The following is a 13812-nucleotide window of genomic DNA, read 5'->3' as shown; positions in this document are numbered from 1 at the left end:
TTAGTGTGTTAACTGCTTTGATGGATATTAACTTACTTAATTCTCACAATAAATGTCTGGCACACATGACATTAATTCTACACAACAGATTTTTAATGAGTACTGTAGTGAATTAAACAACGTATGTCAAAACACTTTTGCAAACTGAAAAGTGGTATACAAACACAAGTGATCATATGTTAGCAACTTTCCATCCCAGCTCTTTAAAAACCTTATTTTTGGATATTATACTGCTTTACAAACTTAGAGCATATATACTAGATTATCAGTACATTAACAATTTCAATGAGCTAAGATTAACTGTGGTGTTGGAGAAGACTCTTGAGAGTCCCTTGGACTGCAAGGAGATCCAACCAGTCCATTCTAAAGGAGATCAGTCCTGGGTGTTCTTTAGAAGTACTCATGCTAAAGCTGAAACTCTGATACTTTGGCCACCTCATGCGAAGAGTTGACTCATTGGAAAAGACTCTGATGCTGGGAGGGATTGGGGCAGGAGGAAAAGGGGATGACAGAGGATAAGATGGCTGGATGGCATCACCAACGTGAGTTTGAGTGAACTCCAGGAGTTGGTGACGGACAGGGAGGCCTGGCGTGCTGCAATTCATGGGGTCACAAAGAGTCAGACACGACTAAGTGACTGAACTGAAGATTAACTTTCTCTCAGTAAGTTTTTGTTCTTTATAGCAAAAAAGTCTTTGGTGTGTTTGAACTTTATGTGACTACATGTATAACTAAACAGGAGCTGGCAGCAAAGTCTCCATCAATACTTGACCTGAAGGATCAGATTCTAGGGAAAAAAGTGAATCTTTCAGGTCTAAAAGAGTTGAGGTGAAGTCAACTTTACACTGAATTTTATATGGTTTTATATCACAGCTGATAATTATGCAATAGGTGAGTGGGAAATGACTTAATGGAGAAAGTCCCAACCGAAAAATAGTAGGGAAGTCCAGAAGCAGCTTGATTTGCAAGGCTCCAACTCTAAAACCTCCCCAGGACCTGGAAACATCAGGTACTTGTGACAATGACAGTAAAGGCAGGGCTAAAAGTAGGAATATTGGCTGAATGCCTGTCTATACATAAGGCAGTTAGAAAACCAGAGCAGCTCAATCTCCTATCTTTCCATGAGCAACAGGTCTAGAAAATCGCATAGAAGGTTAGAGTAGGGTGACAGAGATCTCTGGAAAGGATGTCTCCATAAAAAGTACCCTTGGCGGATTCATATTGATGTATGGCAAAACCAATACAATATTGTAAAGTAAAAAAACAAAAAACAAAAAAAGAGAGATCCCTTGATGTGTCTTAAAATGTTGAGAGATTGTATCTTCGCTGAAAACATGAGAATGAACTAGTGATAGACACCTAGAAAATTATAACGAAATAATTTTGAGGGAGAAAAGAAGTACAAGTCCTATAAAAAGGAAATATAATCACAGTATATTACCTGATTTAGCCCTGAACAATGTTTGCATTGCTGTAATCAAAACACTGCATCATTCAATAGACCAAATGAGTATGACAGAAATAATATCAATGTCAGTGTCTTTGGTCTCTTAAGATTAGATGAGAATAATTCACCTAGAAATACTTAAAAGTCTATGCGAGAGGCAAGTAGTTCATAAATATAAAAAAAAGCATAATCATTTCTGTTATTCTTAAGCCTGAGTATTATTTGAATGAGAGATTACAGGCTGGGAGAGGTTCTGTGTGCTGTTTAAAGATGGCATTGAACTTCTCCTTCTTTAAAAATAATAGTTTCCTTGATTGGTCATTTGAATGAGGCTGTGTGAGGAGACATTTTTAAAATTTAAAATCAGCATAGAAATATATATGGCTATATTAATACAACACTCAATTCCTTCTCCAACGGAACACATTTTGAGATAATGGCTTGCTTTACTATTTAAAATCTACATTCTTACCTAGCAGGAAATGAGTTTGACTAATGCTTCTAATGAGTTTACTTTAATCACTGTTCTTAAATTGCTATTCTTGATACTAAAAGGTCTCTTAGGAATTGAGGTTTCAAAAGGCTGCACAAATATACCTGCAGGAGCTGACAGAAAAATCCCTTTAACCTTTGACCCCTTTAAACCTCAGGGGTCAAATTCCAATTCCAGACCTGAGGTCAAAGAGAAAAAGGGCATAGGGAATTGAGTGGAAAGCCAAAAGAAGAAACAGTGAGTCCCATGTGGCCCGAAAGCATCTGTAGCACTCAGACAGTGATGATTATGATAACATTTAAAGGATCCTGGATTTAGTTTTACAATGAATGAAATGTATTACTGCTTTTACTAACCTAGATAATTCGAGAAAATTACCTTAGAAGATGATTAGTTGTAAGGTACTTAATAAGGAGAACAGACAGAAAAGATAACTATCAAATAATAGGTGACTTTTATGATAATTAATTTTAAAATCAAGTGACATAGCAGCTGCTCATAATTTACATATATCACTCACAAATTTAAAAAAAAAAAACAAAAACATGTTTTAAAAGAAAAGGTACAACGAGCAAGTATAGCCAAGGAAATTCTGGAAACGGAGATAATGATGGGGGAGATTACCAAAACAATGAATAGCAGCAGCAGCATAAACAACCCAAGTGGCAACTCTATTCTGAATATTCAACAAAAAGAAAAAAAACATATGATACCTTGAAATAACTTTCTAAGAACTGTTAAGCATTTTTATGGAGAACACCAGCTTAAAAAAATTAGTTTATTTATTTTAATTGGAGGCTAATTACTTTACAATATTGTGGTAGTTCTTTGCCATACATTGACATGAAGCAGCCATGGGTGTACATGTGTCCCCCATCCTGAACCCTCTCCCACCTCCCTCCCCATCCCATTCCTCAGTGTTGTAGCAGTGCACCAGCTTTGAGTGCCCCGTTTCATGGATCAAACTTGGACTGGTGATCTATTTCACATTTGGTAATATACATGTTTCAATGCTATTCTCTCAAATCATCCCACCCTCGCCTTCTCCCACAGAGTCCAAAAGTCTTTTCTTTATATCTGTGTCTCTTTTGCTGTCTCACATATAGGGTCATCTTTATCATCTTTCTAAACTTCAGATATATGCCTTAATATACTGTATTGGTGTTTTTCTTTCTGACGTACTTCACTCTGTAAAAGGCTCCAGTTTCATCTGCCTCATTAGAACTGACTCAAATGTGTTCTTTTTAATGGCTGAGTAATATTCCATTGTGTATATGTACCACGGCTTTCTTCTCCATTCATCTACCAATGGACATCTAGGTTGCTTCCATGTCCTATCTGTTGTAAACAGTGCTGCGATGAACATTAGGGTACACATGTCTCTTTCAATTCTGATTTCCTCAGGGTGTATGCCCAGCAGTGGGATTGCTGGGTTGTATGGCAGTTCTAGTTCCAGTTTTTTAAGGAATCTCCACATTGTTCTCCATAGTGGCTGTACTAGTTTGCATTCCCACCAACCGTGTAAGAGGGTTCCCTTTTCTCTGCACCCTCTGCAGCATTTATTGTTTTTAGACTTTTTGATAGTGGCCATTCTGACCAGCATAAGATGGTAACTCATTGTGGTTTTGGTTTGCATTTCTCTGATAATGAGTGATGTTGAGCATCTTTTCATGTGTTTGCTAGCCATCTGTATGTCTTCTTCGGAGAAATGTCTGTTTAGTTCTTTTGCCCATTTTTTAATTGGGTCATTTATTTTTCTGGTATTGACCTGCAGGAGCTGCTTGTATATTTTTGAGATTAATTCTTTGTTACTTGCTTTTTTGCTACTACTTTCTCCCATTCTGAAGGCTGTCTTTTCACCCTGCTTATAGTTTCCTTCGTTGTGCAAAGGCTTTTAAATTTAATTAGATCCCGTTTGTTTATTTTGGCTTTTATTTCCATTACTCTGGGAGGTGGGTCATAGAGGATCCTGCTGTGATTTATGTCAGAGAGTGTTTTCCCTATGTTTTTCTCTAGGAGTTTTATAGTTTCTGGTCTTACATTTAGATCTTTCATCCATTTTGAGTTTATTTTTGTGTATGGTGTTAGAAAGTAGAACACCAGCTTTAGCAAAATGTTTAAACACATGATCTGATCTTGGACTGGAAGGTCAAAATACAACCAGGTGTTAAATTCTTATAATTTTTTTAAGTTTCTAAAGTAATGGAATTTATTCTTAATGAGCCTTTTAGGATAATTTGAGAAAGTGATGATAGATTACATTTGTAAATTACTCATTAAAGGAGAACTTTAAGGAAAGTTCTAAAAATAGAAATGTTGAGTATATGCTACACTAAAGGTTAAACTGTACTCTGCAACTACAATTACAATATATATGGGTTCCAGAATAGACAGAGTAATTCCTGCAACAGATGTGATGAAAAGGCATTAAGGCAACTTGATATTTTTTATTAAAAAAAAAAATTGAAGTCCTACATCACTCAATGTAATGAAGTACATTCCCCATTGGCAAGAGTCTCAAAAGTCAGAACTTGACTCCATAGAACATCTTGTCTTAGAAGCATGATACTTATTATTGTTAGGGGAGAAATAAAACTGTGATGTAAAACTCAGTGTATTATAATCCAATGGTGTATTAAAGAAATATTCATTGTGGCTGTTCAGAGCATTTACTGATCATTCTGGTTATTTCTAATATAGTTAAACCTAGAAAAGCCAATTAAAACCTATTGAGAAATGAAAGGACAGTTTATTCATTTGGGCAAACAGAAAAAAAAAAAAGACATAAAAACAGGTAATTTAAGTATATATGAGCTATAATTAAAGAGGCATTTGGTAATAGGAGGCTTAGATTGCATAGGAGAGATTGAAAATGGAATTCTTTGAGCTAGCTTGCAATTCTGAACACAAGTCATTAGAAATAATTTTGAATCAATTATCTTTGTGTATAGTATTTTCTATGTATATGGGAAATTGAGATCTCTATGTCAATTAAAAAATTAGATATCAAAAGAGGTATTTGAATTCAGTACCCACTCAAAAATAATTAGGTGAGAATTATATAGAAATTACCTTACTAGAAATTATTTCAGTTCAGTTCAGTTCAGTCACTCAGTCGTATCCGACTCTTTGTGAAATTGTTTAGGACCAGGTTAAAAAATAGTAAAAAATCTTCTGAGACCTATTCCAGGTGACTTGAATAAAAAACATATGTGCAAACATGATCTTATATGGAAAGATTCAATAAAGTATAAAGTTATTTTTTTCTAAAATGCATTCTTAATATTAAGGTAATTTAAAAAAGATAAAAACCCCATGTATGTTTTTGGCTAAGTACCTTAAGAACTGAGTCTAGAAAATTTTCTACGTTGAATATGTTGTATATATTGGATATGTTGGCTTGCTCCTTGGAAGAAAAGCCATGACCAACCAAGACAGCATATTAAAAAGCAGAGACATTACTTTGCCAACAAAGGCCCACCTAGTCAAAGCTATGGTTTTTCCAGTAGTCATGTATGGATGTGAGAGTTGGACCACAAAGAAAGCTGAGCACTGAAGAATTGATGCTTTTGAACTGTGTTGTTGCAAAAGACTCTTGAGAGTCCCTTGGACTGCAAGGAGATCAACCAGTTCATCCTAAAGGAAATCAGCCCTGAATATTCATTGGGAGAACTGATGCTGAAACTGAAGCTTCAATACTTTGGCTACCTGGTGCAAAGAACTAACTCACTGGAAAAGACCGAGATGCTGAGAAAGATTGAAGGCAGGAGGAGAAGCGGACGATAGAGGATGAGATGGTTGGATGGCATCACTGACTCGATGGACATGAGTTTGAGCAAGCTCTGGGAGTTGGTGATGGACAGGGAAGCCTGGTGTGCCTCAGTCCATGGGGTCACAAAGAGTTGGACATGACTGAGCAACTGAACCGAACTGGAATATGTAAGAGAAACATTAAAATAAGATTAAGGACATCTACAGTATAGCACAGGGACTCTGCTTAATGCTCTGTGGTGACCTAAATGGGAAGGAAATTTTATTATTATTATTATTTTTTTTTACTTTACAATATTGTATTGGTTTTGCCATACCCCATATAGGGAAGGAAATTTTAAAAAGAGGGGATATATGTATGAAATAACTGATTCACTTTGCCATACAGTAGAAAATAACACAACATTGTAAAGGAACCATAGTCTAATAAAAATTAACTTAAAAAAACTAAACATGCATAATTTGAAAAACAAAAAAAAAAGATTAGGAAAGATACATCCTATACTAATTTCAAACATAAAAGTACATCATTAAAATTATGTGATAATGACTGAAGAATAGATGAGGCTGATTCATGTTAATGTATTGCAAAAACCACCCAATATTGTAAAGTAGTTAGCCTCTAATTAAAATAAATAAATAAAAATTTTTAAAAAGAATATATGAGGGAACAAGAGAAAAAATTATGAACTTTAAATAGTGTTGGGGGACTTCCCTGGTGGTCCAGTAGCCTGGGTTCCATCCTGATCAAGGGACTAGATCCACATGCTACAACTAAGAGTTTGCATACCACAACTAAAGGCACTGTGCGCTGCAACAGATCTGGTACAGCCAAAGAAATAAATCTTATTGGACATAGTCAGCATTTACTCAAGTCAGCATATGTACCTCAATGCTAACAACCTAGGTTAGTAATTATAATATTAACACATTTAAGTTGATGTGGAATATCGGTTCAGCTTTCCCCTCATCCCAGAAAGAAACATAAGATGCTGAAAAATTCATAAAGAAAATTCTTCTCTCTCCTCAATTTTCAAATATCAGTGACCAAAAACACTGAAATAAATGGATCCAGTTAATCCATAAGTAACTGAATATGTAGTGAGGAAGTATAGTCTCCACAGACAGGGAAAACAAAGGGATCTTAGGTGGACTGAATCATGCCATCTTTCTTTATATGTCTTTGTATTGTAGCACTTCAAACAGCTGGCATGATTTACAATGAGATAAAATTAACAAAATAAAAATTTAAGAAAGAAAAGCCAATGCTGTGCAGTCTTAAACAAGTCACTCAGTGTCATCAAACATCAATTTTCTCTATGAAAAGGATATGGGAGGGGGGCTAGGAGGGAGGCTCATGAAGGAGGGGATATGTATATATATAGCTGATTCATGTTGTTGTACAACAGAAACTAACACAACATTGTAAAGCAATTATCCCCCAACTAAAAAAAAAAAAAAAAGGATATGAATTCAGTTCAGTTCAGTCAGTCAGTTATGTCTGACTCTTTGCGACCCCATGGACTTCAGCACATGAGGCCTCCCTGTCCATCACCAACTCCCAGAGTTTACTCAAACTCATGTTCATTGAGTTGGTGATGCCATCCAACCATTTCATCCTCTGTTGCCCCCTTCTCCTCCTGCCCTGAATCTTTCCCAGGAGCAGGGTCTTTTCAAATGAGTCAATTCTTTGTATCATGTGGCCAAAGTACTGGAGTTTCAGCTTTAGCATCATTTCTTCTGAAGAACACCCAGGGCTTATCTCCTTTAGAATGGACTGGTTGGATCTCCTTGTAATCCAAGGGACTCTCAAGAGGCTTCTCCAACACCACAGTTCAAAAACATTAATTCTTCAGTGCTCAGCTCTCTTTACAGTCCAACTCTCACATCCATACATGACTACTGGAAAAACCATAGCCTTGACTAGATGGACCTCTGTTGGCAAAGTAATGTCTCTGCATTTTAATATGCTGTCTAGGTTGGTCATAACTTTCCTCCCAAGAAGTAAGCATCTTTTAATTTCATGGCTGCAGTTTCCATCTGCAGTGATTTGGGAGTCCCCCAAAATAAAGTCAGCCACTGTTTCCATTGTTTCCCCATCTATTTTCCATGAAGTGATGGGACCCAATGCCATGATCTTAGTTTTCTGAATGTTGAGCTTTAAGTCAACTTTTTCACTCCCCTCTTTCACTTTCATCAAGAGGCTCTTTAGTTCTTTGCTTTCTGCCATAAGGTTGGTGTCATCTGCATATCTAAAGTTATGATATTTCTCCCAAAAATCTCGATTCCAGCTTGTGCTTCATCCAGCCCAGCATTTCTCATGATATAACGGGCATTATTAATAACAACAATGGGCTTCCTAGGTAACACAAGTGGTAAAGAATCCACCTGCCAACTCAGGAGACACTGTTTCAATCTTTGGGTTGGGACTATCCCCTGGAGAAGGAAATGACAACACACTCCAGTATTCTTGCCTCAAAAATTCCATGGGCAGAGGAGCCTGGCAGGCTACAATCCATGGGCCACAGAGTTGGACATGACTGAGTGACTGAACGTACACATACACAGTAATAATAATAGTGATAATAGTAACAATTAAAAGATAAGCAGCTGCAGAGTGTTAATTTAATTTTTAAAAACTGCACTAAGAAAGGATTACCTCCTGAAATCCTTGAAACCAACCTAGGAACTACACTGTTACTTCAGAGAGTGTCAAGTGAAACAAAGCATGTATAAATAGTTTTGCCAATTTCTTATTAAAACGTATACGTTTAGGGGGTAGTCCTAAGATGGCAGAGGAATAGGATGGGGTGACCACTTTCTCCCCCACAAATTCATCAAAAGATCATTTGAACGCTGAGCAAATACCACAAAACACATTCTGAATGCTGACGGAGGACACCAGGCACACAGAAAGGCAGCCCATTGTATTTGAAAGGAGGTAGGACAAAATATGGAGAAGGCAATGGCACCCCACTCCAGTACTCTTGCCTGGAAAATCCCATGGACAGAGGAGCCTGGTAGGCTGCAGTCCATGGGGTTGCTAAGTCGGACACGACTGAGCAACTTCACTGTCACTTTTCACTTTCATGCATTGGAGAAGGAAATGGCAACCCACTCCAGTGTTCTTGCCTGGAGAATCCCAGGGACAGGGGAGCCTGGTGGGCTGCCGTCTATGGGGTCGCACAGAGTCAGACATGACTGAAGCGACTTACCAGCAGCAGGACAAAATATAAAAGATTAAAAGAGAGACAAAAGAGTTACAGATGGAAAGTTAAAGTGGAGAGTGAAAAAGTTGGCTTAAAGCTCAACATTCAGAAAACGAACATCATGGCATCCAGTCCTACCACTTCATGGGAAATAGATGGGGAAACAGTGGAAACAGTGTCAGACTTTATTTTTTTGGGCTCCAAAATCACTGCAGATGGTGACTGCAGCCATGAAATTAAAAGACGCCTACTCCTTGGAAGGAAAGTTATGACCAACCTAGATAGCGTATTCAAAAGCAGAGACATCACTTTGCCAACAAAGGTCCGTCTAGTCAAGGCTACGGTTTTTCCTGTGGTCATGTATGGATGTGAGAGTTGGACTGTGAAGAAGGCTGAGCGCCGAAGAATTGATGTTTTTGAAATGTGGTGTTGGAGAAGACTCTTGAGAGTCCCTTGGACTGCAAGGAGATCCAACCAGTCCATTCTGAAGGAGATCAGCCCTGGGATTTCTTTGGAAGGAATGATGCTAAAGCTCAAACTCCAGTACTTTGGCCACCTCATGCAAAGAGTTGACTCATTGGAAAAGACTCTGATGCTGGGAGGGATTAGGGGCAGGAGGAGCAGGGGACGACAGAGGATGAGATGGCTGGATGGCATCACTGACTTGATGGACGTGAGTCTGGGTGAACTCCAGGAGTTGGTGATGGACAGGGAGGCCTGGCGTGCTACGATTCATGGGGTCGCAAAGATTTGGACACGATGGAGCGACTGAACTGAACTGAACCCATCCTGGGGAGGGAGTCTTGAAAGAGGAGAAGTTTCCAAACACCAGGAAACCCTCTCATCAGTGGAACTGTGGGGAGTTTTGGAATCTCAGAGGGCAACATAACCGGGAGGAAAAAATAAATAAATAAAACCCACAGATTACACACTGAAAGGCAGCTCCCAGTGGAGAAGTAGCCCAGATGCTCGCATCTGCCACCAGCAAGCTGAGGCTGAACAGGAAGGCACGGGCTGCATTGCTTAGAGTAAGGATCAGGCCTGAATGTCCTGAGGGTACTCTGAGGGAGCTAACATGAGATAGCAATCCAAACCCTGGGATAGCCAGAGAGGGAAAAATAAATAAAATAAAGGAGGAGAGAGAGAGAGAGAGAGAACTTTCCCATGAGAAGCTCTAACCTAAGGCACTACCAGGCCTGCTCAGAGAACAAAGAACTGAGTGAATACCAGAGGAGAGTTAGCTGGCTGCGGAATAGCCCATCCCCCACCAGAGGCAGGGAGGCAGGCGAGCAGCCGCCAGAGCCAGAAAGGGGCAAACTCAGCCCCAGAGATGGTATCCCCTACCGAACTGCAAGCAGGCTTCCAGTTGCTAACCAAGTCTTCCTGGGATCCTGGATGGTTGACATCCACCAGGAGGGTCACAGCCAGAGATCAGCTCTCCAGAGAAGACACATGGCACACCTGGGACGGAGCTCCCATGAGCACCCAAGAAACCGAGCAGCTAGGACGGGGGAGGTGATAAGATGCACTGTACCTAGGGAGAGTGCACTCACCAAGCACCGGGTGGCCTGAGCTGCTGGGACCTGGGAAGGGCACAAAACGCAGGCCCAACCTTGTCTGTGCCTTTGTGGAGTACCCGGGAACCTGATCCTGAGTGGCGTAGATCTGGGAAGTGCACGCAACCCAGGGCCCGCCTTAGATAGTTCCCCAGCAGAGCAACCTGGAGCCTGAGCAGTGTAGACTGAGAAAGCACACAGGCTGTGAGCAGGGGCAAACCCAGTGTGGCCAAGACACTTCGAGCACTCCCAACACACACCAGTGATTTTTGTTGTAGTGTTCATCCCTCCCCACAGCACAATTGAACAAATGAGCCTAAATAAACGACTACCTTTGCCCCATTGTGTCAGGGCGGAAGTTAGATACTGAAGAGACTTGCAAACAGAGGAAGCCAAAATAAAGAAGAAGGAAGGGTTTTGGAACTGACAGGTACAACAGATTAAAACCCTGTAGTTAGCACTGGCTACATTGGAAGGGACCTATAGACCTTAAGAAGAAGTATAAGGTGGAATAAGTAACTATCTGAAACTGAACTGACCACACACTGCCCTCAAGAGCTCCAGAGAAATTTCTAGATATATTTTACAATTATCATTTTTAATTTAAATTGTTTTAATTTTTAAGTTCTTTATTACCCCTTTAATTTTAATTTTTAAAACCTACTATTACCTTGAAAAAAAGACCCTATTTTTAAAACAAATTTCATATTTTTTATATAACTTTTGCGATTTTTTTTTAATATTGTATTTTTGAGAGTCTAATTTCTACTCTTGACTTTTAATCTTTGCTTTTTGGTATTTGTTATCGATTCTGTATCTTTTAGAATCCAATCTTCAGTACCCATTTTTACTTAGGAGTGTGACTACTGGCTTGATTGCTCTCTCTCCTTTCGATACTCCTTTTTCTCCCCCAGATCACCTCTATCTCCTCCCTCCCCATTCTCTTCTGTACTTAACTCTGTGAATCTCTTTGGGTGTTCCAGGCTGTGGACAAAACTGAGGGAACTGATCATAGGCTAGATTGGTCTCTCTCCTTTTGACTCCACCTCCTCTCCTCCTGGTCACTTCTATCTCCTTCTTCCCTCTTCTCTTATCTATGGAATTCTGTGAAACTCTCTGAGTGTTCCAGACTGTGAAGAGCAAATAGGGAATTGATTACTGGCTCAACTGCCTCTCTCCCCATTTGATTTCCCCTCTTCTCTTCCTGGTCACCTCTATCTCTCTCCTCCTTCTTCTCTTCTTCTTGGAACTCTGTGAACCTCTCTGGGTGTCTCTCAATGTGGAGAATCTTTTCACCATTAACCTAGATGTTTTATCATTGGTGCTGTATGGATGAAAAAGACTTGAGGCTACTATAAGGATAAGACTGAAAGCCAGAGGCAGGAGGCCTAAATCCAAAACTTGAGAACACCAAAAAATTCCTGACTCCTGGGAACATTAATCGACAAAAGCTCATCCAAAAGCCTCCATACCTATACTGAAATCGAGCTCCACCCAAGAGGCAACAAGTTTAAGAGCAAGACATGCCAAGCTAATACTCCAACAAAGCAGGAACATAGCCCTGAGCACAAAAATACAGGTGGCCAAAAGCCACACCAAACCCATAGACACCTCAAAACTCACTACTGGACACTTCATTGCACTCCAGAGAGAAGAGATCCAGTTCCACCCACCAGAACTCTGATGCAAGCTTCCCTAACCAGGAAACCTTGCCAAGCCACTTGTCCAACCCCCACCCACAAGGAAGAACTTCCACAATAAAGAGGAACCACAAACGTCCAGCACACAGAAAGGCCACCCCAAACACAGCAACCTAAACAAGATGAAAAGGCAGAGAAATATTCAGCAGGTAAAGGAATATGATAAAAGCCCACCAAACCAAACAATAGAGGAGGAGATAGGGGATCTAACTGAAAAAGAACTCAGAATAATTATAGTAAAAATGATGTAAAATTTTGAAAACAAAATGGAGTTACAGATAAATAGTCTGGAGACAAGGACTGAGAAGATGCAAGAAAAGTTTAACAAGGGCCTAGAAGAAATAAAAAAGAGTCAATCGACAATGAATAATGCAATAAATGAGATCTAAAGCGCTCTGGAGGGAACCAAGAGTAGAATAACTGAGGCAGAAGATAGGATAAGTGAAGTGGAAGATAGAATGGTGGAAATAAATGAAGCAGAGAGGAAAAAAGAAAAAAGAATTTAAAAAAATGAGGACAACCTCAGAGACTTCTGGGAAAATATTAAATGCCCCAACATTCGAATTATAGGAGTCCCAGAGAAGAAGGAAAAAAAAAAAGGCCATGAAGAAATACTTGAGGAGATAATAGTTGAAAACATCCCTAAAATGGGGAAGGGAATAGCCACCCAAGTCCAAGAAATGCAGAGTCCCAAATAGGATAAACCCAAGGCGAAACACCCCAAGATACATATTATTCAAATTAATGAAGATCAAACACAAAGAACAAATATTAAAAGCAGCAAGGGAAAAACAACAAATAACCCACAAGGGATTCCCCATAAGGATAACAGCTGATTTTTCAATAGAAACTCTTCAAGCCATAAGGGAATGGCAGGACATACTTAAAGTAATGAAAGAGATAAACCTACAACCCAGATTACTGTTCCCAGCAAGGATCTCATTCAAATATGAAGGAGAAATCAAAAGCTTTACAGACAAGAAAAAGCTGGCAGAATTCAGCACCACAAAATCAGCTCTTCAACAAATGCTAAAGGATCTTCTCTAGACAGGAAACACAGAAAAAGTGTATAAACTCAAACCCAAAACAACAAAGTAAAAGGCAACGAGATCATACTTATCAATAATTACCTTAAATGTAAATGGGTTGAATGCCCCAACCAAAAGACAAAGACTGGCTGAATGGATACAAAAACAAGACCCCTTTATATGTTGTCTACAAGAGACCCACCTCAAAACAAGGGACACATACAGATTGAAAGTGAAGGGCGGGAAAAGGATATTTCATGCAAATGGAGACCAAAAGAAAGCAGGAGCAGCAATACTCATATCAAATAAAATAGACTTGGAAATGAAGGCCGTGAAACGAGACAAAAAAGGACACTACATAATGACCAAAGGATCAATCCAAGAAGAAGATATAACAATTATAAATATATATGCACCTAACATAGGAGCACCACAATATGTGAGGCAAATGCTAACAAGTATGAAAGGGGACATTAACAGTAACACAATAATAGTGGGAGACTTTAATACCCCACTCACACCTATGGATAGATCAACTAAACAGAAAATTAGCAACAAAACACAAACTTTAAATGATACAATGGACCAGTTAGACCTAATTGATATCT

The sequence above is a fragment of the Bos mutus genome, unplaced genomic scaffold, assembly GCF_027580195.1.
Source record: "Bos mutus isolate GX-2022 unplaced genomic scaffold, NWIPB_WYAK_1.1 CTG198, whole genome shotgun sequence".
In the NCBI taxonomy this organism is placed as follows: domain Eukaryota; kingdom Metazoa; phylum Chordata; class Mammalia; order Artiodactyla; family Bovidae; genus Bos; species Bos mutus.
Note: the sequence above shows the minus strand (reverse complement) of the source record.